This window comes from Rutidosis leptorrhynchoides, chromosome 6 (genome assembly GCF_046630445.1).
Source record: "Rutidosis leptorrhynchoides isolate AG116_Rl617_1_P2 chromosome 6, CSIRO_AGI_Rlap_v1, whole genome shotgun sequence".
NCBI classification, from domain to species: Eukaryota; Viridiplantae; Streptophyta; class Magnoliopsida; order Asterales; family Asteraceae; genus Rutidosis; species Rutidosis leptorrhynchoides.
In genome coordinates, this window is record NC_092338.1 from 210,393,981 (window position 1) to 210,403,910 (window position 9,930).

Consider the following 9,930-nt stretch of genomic DNA (forward strand, 5'->3'; position numbering starts at 1 on the left):
GCTTAAGTCTTTTAACCTCACGATCCATTATTTCGACGGGTTCTTCGATGAATTGAAGTTTTTCGTTGATTTGGATTTCATCTAACGGAATAGTGAGATCTTCTTTAGCAAAACATTTCTTTAAATTCGAGACGTGGAAAGTGTTATGTACAGCCGCGAGTTGTTGAGGTAACTCTAGTCGGTAAGCTACTGGTCCGACACGATCAATAATCTTGAATGGTCCAATATACCTTGGATTTAATTTCCCTCGTTTACCCAATCGAACAATGCCTTTCCAAGGTGCAACTTTAAGCATGACCATCTCTCCAATTTCAAATTCTATATCTTTTCTTTTAATGTCAGCGTAGCTCTTTTGTCGACTTTGGGCGGTTTTCAACCGTTGTTGAATTTGGATGATCTTCTCGGTAGTTTCTTGTATAATCTCCGGACCCGTAATCTGTCTATCCCCCACTTCACTCCAACAAATCGGAGACCTGCACTTTCTACCATAAAGTGCTTCAAACGGCGCCATCTCAATGCTTGAATGGTAGCTGTTGTTGTAGGAAAATTCTGCTAACGGTAGATGTCGATCCCAACTGTTTCCGAAATCAATAACACATGCTCGTAGCATGTCTTCAAGCGTTTGTATCGTCCTTTCGCTCTGCCCATCAGTTTGTGGATGATAGGCAGTACTCATGTCTAGACGAGTTCCTAATGCTTGCTGTAATGTCTGCCAGAATCTTGAAATAAATCTGCCATCCCTATCAGAGATAATAGAGATTGGTATTCCATGTCTGGAGACGACTTCCTTCAAATACAGTCGTGCTAACTTCTCCATCTTGTCATCTTCTCTTATTGGTAGGAAGTGTGCTGATTTGGTGAGACGATCAACTATTACCCAAATAGTATCAAAACCACTTGCAGTCCTTGGCAATTTAGTGATGAAATCCATGGTAATGTTTTCCCATTTCCATTCCGGGATTTCGGGTTGTTGAAGTAGACCTGATGGTTTCTGATGCTCAGCTTTGACCTTAGAACATGTCAAACATTCTCCTACGTATTTAGCAACATCGGCTTTCATACCCGGCCACCAAAAATGTTTCTTGAGATCCTTGTACATCTTCCCCGTTCCAGGATGTATTGAGTATCTGGTTTTATGAGCTTCTCTAAGTACCATTTCTCTCATATCTCCAAATTTTGGTACCTAAATCCTTTCAGCCCTATACCGGGTTCCGTCTTCCCGAATATTAAGATGCTTCTCCGATCCTTTGGGTATTTCATCCTTTAAATTTCTCTCTTTTAAAACTCCTTGTTGCGCCTCCTTTATTTGAGTAGTAATGTTATTATGAATCATTATATTCATAGATTTTACTCGAATGGGTTCTCTGTCCTTCCTGCTCAAGGCATCGGCTACCACATTTGCCTTCCCCGGGTGGTAACGAATCTCAAAGTCGTAATCATTCAATAATTCAATCCACCTACGCTGCCTCATATTCAGTTGTTTCTGTGGTCGGTATATATAATACTTTTGACCCCATATAAGTAGTGCCTCCAAGTCTTTAATGCAAAAACAACCGCGCCTAATTCCAAATCATGCGTCGTATAATTTTGTTCGTGAATCTTCAATTGTCTAGATGCATAAGCAATCACCTTCGTTCGTTGCATTAATACACAACCAAGACCTTGCTTTGATGCATCACAATAAATCACAAAATCATCATTCCCTTCAGGCAATGACAATATAGGTGCCGTAGTTAGCTTTTTCTTCAATAACTGGAACGCTTTCTCTTGTTCATCATTCCATTCAAATTTCTTCCCTTTATGCGTTAATGCAGTCAAGGGTTTTGCTATTCTGGAAAAGTCTTGGATGAACCTTCTGTAGTAACCAGCTAGTCCTAAAAACTGGCGTATGTGTTTCGGAGTTTTCGGGGTTTCCCACTTTTCAACAGTTTCTATCTTTGCCGGATCCACCTTAATACCTTCTTTGTTCACTATGTGACCGAGGAATTGAACTTCTTCCAACCAAAATGCACACTTTGAAAACTTAGCGTACAATTCTTCCTTCCTCAATACTTCTAACACCTTTCTCAAATGTTCACCGTGTTCTTGGTCATTCTTTGAGTAAATAAGTATGTCATCAATGAAAACAATGACAAACTTGTCAAGGTATGGTCCACACACTCGGTTCATAAGGTCCATGAACACAGCTGGTGCATTAGTTAAACCAAACGGCATGACCATAAACTCGTAATGACCGTAACGTGTTCTGAAAGCAGTCTTTGGAATATCATCTTCTTTCACCCGCATTTGATAATACCCGGAACGTAAGTCAATCTTTGAATAAACAGACGAGCCTTGTAGTTGATCAAATAAGTCGTCGATTCTCGGTAGTGGGTAGCGGTTCTTGATGGTAAGTTTGTTCAACTCTCGGTAGTCGATACACAACCTGAATGTACCATCTTTCTTCTTGACAAACAAAACAGGAGCTCCCCACGGTGATGTGCTTGGTCGAATGAAACCACGCTCTAAAAGTTCTTGTAATTGGCTTTGCAGTTCTTTCATCTCGCTGGGTGCGAGTCTGTAAGGAGCACGAGTTATTGGTGCAGCTCCTGGTACAAGATCTATTTGAAATTCAACGGATCGATGTGGGGGTAATCCCGGTAATTCTTTCGGAAATACATCGGGAAATTCTTTTGCAATGGGAACATCATTGATGCTCTTTTCTTCAGTTTGTACTTTCTCGACGTGTGCTAGAACAGCATAGCAACCTTTTCTTATTAGTTTTTGTGCCTTCAAATTACTAATAAGATGTAGCTTCGTGTTGCCCTTTTCTCCGTACACCATTAAGGGTTTTCCTTTTTCTCGTATAATGCGAATTGCATTTTTGTAACAAACGATCTCCGCTTTCACTTCTTTCAACCAGTCCATACCGATTATCACATCAAAACTCCCTAACTCTACTGGTATCAAATCAATCTTAAATGTTTCGTTAACCAGTTTAATTTCTCGATTCCGACATATATTATCTGCTGAAATTAATTTACCATTTGCTAATTCGAGTAAAAATTTACTATCCAAAGGCGTCAATGGACAACTTAATTTAGCACAAAAATCTCTACTCATATAGCTTCTATCCGCACCCGAATCAAATAAAACGTAAGCAGATTTATTGTCAATAAGAAACGTACCCGTAACAAGCTCCGGGTCTTCCTGTGCCTCTACCGCATTAATATTGAAAACTCTTCCACGGCCTTGTCCATTCGTGTTCTCCTGGTTCGGGCAATTTCTAATAATGTGGCCTGGTTTTCCACATTTATAACAAACTACATTGGCATAACTTGCTCCGACACTACTTGCTCCGCCATTACTGGTTTCGACACCATTTGTTCCTTTCGTTCTATTAACCCCTGGTCCGTAGACCTCACACTTCGCCGCGCTATGACCATTTCTTTTACACTTGTTGCAAAATTTGGTGCAGAACCCCGAGTGATTCTTTTCACACCTTTGGCATAGCTGCTTCTGATTGTTGTTGTTGTTGCGGTTATTATTGTTGTTGGGATGATTGTTGTAGTTGCTGTTGTTGTTGTTGTTGTTGTTGTTGTTGGGCCGTTTGTTGTAGTTGCGATTGATGTTGCGATTGTTGGGATAATTGTTGCGATTATTGTTGTAATTGCTGTTGTTGTTGTATTGGTGATTCTTATCACCGTTTTCCTCCCACTTTCTTTTGACTTGCTTCACATTGGCCTCTTCAGCAGTCTGTTCTTTAATTCTTTCTTCAATCTGGTTCACTAGTTTGTGAGCCATTCTACATGCCTGTTGTATGGAGGCGGGCTCGTGTGAACTTATATCTTCTTGGATTCTTTCCGGTAATCCTTTCAAAAACGCGTCGATCTTCTCTTCCTCATCTTCGAATGCTCCCGGACACAATAGGCACAATTCTGTGAATCGTCTTTCGTACGTGGTAATATCAAATCCTTGGGTTCGTAACCCTCTAAGTTCTGTCTTGAGCTTATTGACCTCGGTTCTGGGACGGTACTTCTCGTTCATCAAGTTCTTGAATGCTGACCACGGTAGTGCGTACGCATCATCTTGTCCCACTTGCTCTAGATAGGTATTCCACCATGTTAACGCAGAACCTGTGAAGGTATGCGTAGCGTACTTCACTTTTTCCTCTTCAGTACACTTACTTATGGCAAACACCGATTCAACCTTCTCGGTCCACCGTTTCAATCCGATCGGTCCTTCGGTTCCATCAAATTCCAAAGGTTTGCAGGCAGTGAATTCTTTGTAGGTGCATCCTACACGATTTCCTGTACTGCTAGATCCAAGGTTATTGTTGGTATGTAGCGCAGCCTGTACTGCGGCTATGTTTGAAGCTAGAAAAGTACGGAATTCCTCTTCATTCATATTCACGGTGTGTCGAGTAGTCGGTGCCATTTCCTTCAAAATAGTTAAATGGAACAAGTTAATCATACAGAATATTAAGAGTAGTTAATAGTATTTCGTAGCATAATATGAACTCATTTATAAAAGCTTTTTCTTCATATTAGCGTTTTATAAGTTTAAATTCGGGTAGTACCTACCCGTTAAGTTCATACTTAGTAGCTAATATACAATTCAACTACTACAATTCTATATGAAAAACTGATTGTAATAATATTTCGCGTTCAAACTTTTATACAATATTTTACAAACTTACAATACCGCTTATTTTACATAAAGCATGAAATATAGCACACAATAACTTTGATACAAGATAGTTGTGAAGACAATTCTAGCTAGTACACAAGTCGTTCGGCAAAGGTAATAAAGACACGTAATTCATACGTCCAGAAACAAGTCATGCATTCTGGTTTTACTAGGACTACTTCCCATCCTTGGTCTTGTGCAACATAACCGTTATGGCCGTTGATAAGACAGCGTGTTGTAACGTCATCAAAGGGACGAGGGTTACGTAATGTCCAACAGTCCCGTAATAATCTAAAAACCTCATTTCTTACCCCAATTACCGACTCCGTCACTTGTGGAAACGTTTTGTTTAATAGTTGTAGCCCGATGTTCTTGTTCTCACTTTGGTGAGAAGCAAACATTACTAATCCGTAAGCATAACATGCTTCTTTATGTTGCATGTTAGCCGCTTTTTCTAAATCACGAAGTCCAATATTCGGATATATTGAGTCAAAATAATTTCTTAACCCGTTGCGTAAAATAGCATTTGGGTTCCCCGCAATATATGCGTCAAAGTAAACACATCGTAACTTATGGGTTTCCCAATGTGATATCCCCCATCTTTCAAACGAAAGTCTCTTATAAACCAAGACATTCTTGGAACGTTCTTCGAATGTCTTACAAACTGATCTCGCCTTAAATAGTTGTGCCGAAGAATTCTGGCCGACTCTAGACAAGATTTCATCAATCATGTCTCCGGGTAGGTCTCTTAAAATATTGGGTTGTCTATCCATTTTGTGTTTTTAAACTGTAAAATAGACAAGAGTTAGTTTCATAAAAAAATACTTATTAATACAATCAATTTTTACATATATCATAAAGCATAAGAACACTATATTACATATATTACACCACACGAATACAACTATCTTATTCCGACTCGCTCGTTTCTTCTTCTTCAGTTTTGGTTCGTTTTGCCAAGTTTCTAGGGATATATGATGTTCCCCTAATACGAGCCGTCGTTGTCCACATTGGTTTAGAAAAACCTGGTGGTTTAGAGGTTCCCGGGTCATTGTTACAACTTAAGGACTTCGGGGGTTGACGATACATATAAAGTTCATCGGGGTTGGAATTAGATTTCTCTATTTTTATGCCCTTTCCCTTATTATTTTCTTTTGTCTTTTTAAATTCAGTTGGGGTAATTTCTATAACATCATCGGAATTCTCGTCGGAATCCGATTCATCGGAGAATTGCTAATCCTCCCAATATTTTGCTTCCTTGGCGGAAACACCATTGACCATAATTAACTTTGGTCGGTTGGTTGAGGATTTTCTTTTACTTAACCGTTTTATTATTTCCCCCACCGGTTCTATTTCTTCATCCGGTTCCGATTCTTCTTCCGGTTCCGATTCTTCTTCCGGTTCCGACTCTTCTTCCGGTTCCTCTTCGGGAACTTGTGAATCAGTCCACAAATCATTCCAATTTACATTTGACTCTTCATTATTATTAGGTGAGTCAATGGGACTTGTTCTAGAGGTAGACATCTATCACATAATATCAAACACGTTAAGAGATTAATATATCACATAATATTCATTTGTTAAAAATATATAGTTTCCAACAAAAATGTTAAGCAATCATTTTTAAAGAAAACACGGTCGAAGTCCAGACTCACTAATGCATCCTAACAAACTCGATAAGACACACTAATGCAAATTTTCTGGTTCTCTAAGACCAACGCTCGGATACCAACTGAAATGTCCCGTTCTTATTGATTAAAAACGTTCCATATTAATTGATTTCGTTGCGAGGTTTTGACCTCTATAAGAGACGTTTTTTAAAGACTGCATTCATTTTTAAAACAAACCATAACCTTTATTTCATAAATAAAGGTTTAAAAAGCTTTACGTAGATTATCAAATAATGATAATCTAAAATATCCTGTTTACACACGACCATTACATAATGGTTTACAATACAAATATGTTACATCGAAATCAGTTTCTTGAATGCAGTTTTTACACAATATCATACAAACATGGACTCCAAATCTTGTCCTTATTTTAGTATGCAACAGCGGAAGCTCTTAATATTCACCTGAGAATAAACATGCTTTAAACGTCAACAAAAATGTTGGTGAGTTATAGGTTTAACCTATATATATCAAATCGTAACAATAGCCCACAAGATTTCATATTTCAATACACATCCCATACATAGAGATAAAAATCATTCATATGGTGAACACCTAGTAACGGACAATAACAAGATGCATATATAAGAATATCCCCATCATTCCGGGACACCCTTCGGATATGATATAAATTTCGAAGTACTAAAGCATCCGGTACTTTGGATGGGGTTTGTTAGGCCTAATAGATCTATCTTTAGGATTCGCGTCAATTAGGGTGTCTGTTCCCTAATTCTTAGATTACCAGACTTAATAAAAAGGGGCATATTCGATTTCGATAATTCAACCATAGAATGTAGTTTCACGTACTTGTGTCTATTTTGTAAATCATTTATAAAACCTGCATGTATTCTCATCCCAAAAATATTAGATTTTAAAAGTGGGACTATAACTCACTTTCACAGATTTTTACTTCGTCGGGAAGTAAGACTTGGCCACTGTTGATTCACGAACCTATAACAATATATACATATATATTAAAGTATGTTCAAAATATATTTACAACACTTTTAATATATTTTGATGTTTTAAGTTTATTAAGTCAGCTGTCCTCGTTAGTAACCTATAACTAGTTGTCCACAGTTAGATGTACAGAAATAAATCGATAAATATTATCTTGAATCAATCCACGACCCAGTGTATACGTATCTCAGTATTGATCACAACTCAAACTATATATATTTTGGAATCAACCTCAACCCTGTATAGCTAACTCCAACATTCACATATAGAGTGTCTATGGTTGTTCCGAAATATATATAGATGTGTCGACATGATAGGTCGAAACATTGTATACGTGTCTATGGTATCTCAAGATTACATAATATACAATACAAGTTGATTAAGTTATGGTTGGAATAGATTTGTTACCAATTTTCACGTAGCTAAAATGAGAAAAATTATCCAATCTTGTTTTACCCATAACTTCTTCATTTTAAATCCGTTTTGAGTGAATCAAATTGCTATGATTTCATATTGAACTCTATTTTATGAATCTAAACAGAAAAAGTATAGGTTTATAGTCGGAAAAATAAGTTACAAGTCGTTTTTGTAAAGGTAGTCATTTCAGTCGAAAGAACGACGTCTAGATGACCATTTTAGAAAACATACTTCCACTTTGAGTTTAACCATAATTTTTGGATATAGTTTCATGTTCATAATAAAAATCATTTTCTCAGAATAACAACTTTTAAATCAAAGTTTATCATAGTTTTTAATTAACTAACCCAAAACAGCCCGCGGTGTTACTACGACGGCGTAAATCCGGTTTTACGGTGTTTTTCGTGTTTCCAGGTTTTAAATCATTAAGTTAGCATATCATATAGATATAGAACATGTGTTTAGTTGATTTTAAAAGTCAAGTTAGAAGGATTAACTTTTGTTTGCGAACAAGTTTAGAATTAACTAAACTATGTTCTAGTGATTACAAGTTTAAACCTTCGAATAAGATAGCTTTATATGTATGAATCGAATGATGTTATGAACATCATTACTACCTTAATTTCCTTGGATAAACCTACTGGAAAAGAGAAAAATGGATCTAGCTTCAATGGATCCTTGGATGGCTCGAAGTTCTTGAAGCAGAATCATGACACGAAAACAAGTTCAAGTAAGATCATCACTTGAAATAAGATTGTTATAGTTATAGAAATTGAACCAAAGTTTGAATATGATTATTACCTTGTATTAGAATGATAACCTACTGTAAGAAACAAAGATTTCTTGAGGTTGGATGTGTAGCGACCCGACCAAATCATGTTTGACGGCGCCGTCTACTTAGGTCCCGTTACGTGGTCATAAGTCTTTAAGACAAAGTTTGACCAAAATATGTCGCCTTCATTTCAAAATAAAGATTGTTCCCAAAGTTTACAAGAATTGTTCAACCAATAGTTAAGTTACAACGTTATAATACGAATGAAATCTAGGCGACACGGTTTAAAGTAAAGTCAAAAGACGCTCCATGAAATGCACATATACTCGACATCCAATGCAAGTATCAAATAATGAACGGAAGCATGTATCATGTATCGTTCAAGGACCTGAGAAAAACATAGAAATCTGTCAACGAAAACGTTGGTGAAATCATAGGTTTAAGTAAGTAAGTACAAGTGAACCACAATGAAAGGATCCGAAACTAATCATCCGGACATCGTCCATATAGATTAAAAACGAATTACAATAGTTGATAACATCGCGAGGTACTTGACCTCTATATGATACATTTTACAAACGTTGCATTTATTTCTTAAAGGCAATCTATTATTACATCGAGAGTTGACATATTAGCCTAACATTTTATAACAACCAAATGATCTAATCTGCCATTTTCATAACAATAGTCTTTAATGAACTTCAATGACTCGAATGCAACGTCCTTGTATCATAGCTTAAATGGTCCCAAGTAGTATCCTTAACATGAGCTAATGCACAGCGGAAGACTTAATTCGTACCTGAGAATAACATGCTTTAAAACGTCAACATAAAGTTGGTGAGATATATAGGTTTGATGCTAGCAGCGTTATAACAATGGACCACAAGATTTCGTATATAATCATTTCAATAAAAATATTCTAAGTGGTTGAGCACTTGGTAACCATACTTAACATTTAATCACGTCGCATATTCCCTTTAATATGAAATCTTACTACACCGTACCAAGGTGTAGTCGCAAAACGAAGTACTGTGCAACCGTTGAATACTGGTCGTCCAGTCCGGTTGGGGTTGTCAGGCCCGATAGATCTATCAACAGGATTCGCGTTTACAATACCGCTGTAAATAACAGTTACCAAGCTACAGGGAAGTATGCCAGTGGTACAACTCAACGTAGAATATATTTTTCAGTTACTTGTGTCCATAACGTAAAACATAAAATACATGTATTCTCATCCCGAAATATTTAGAGTTTAAAAGTGGGACTATATACTCACTGTTGTCTCGAAGATATATATATTTTTGACTTGGTCTTCCGGTTGATATCACGAACCTATCCATATATAATATATCAATATATTTTCATTTTAAACAAACATCTCGTATATATATTTATAATACTTTTAATACTTTGAATAATTCCTTAGTCCGTAGTTAGCGT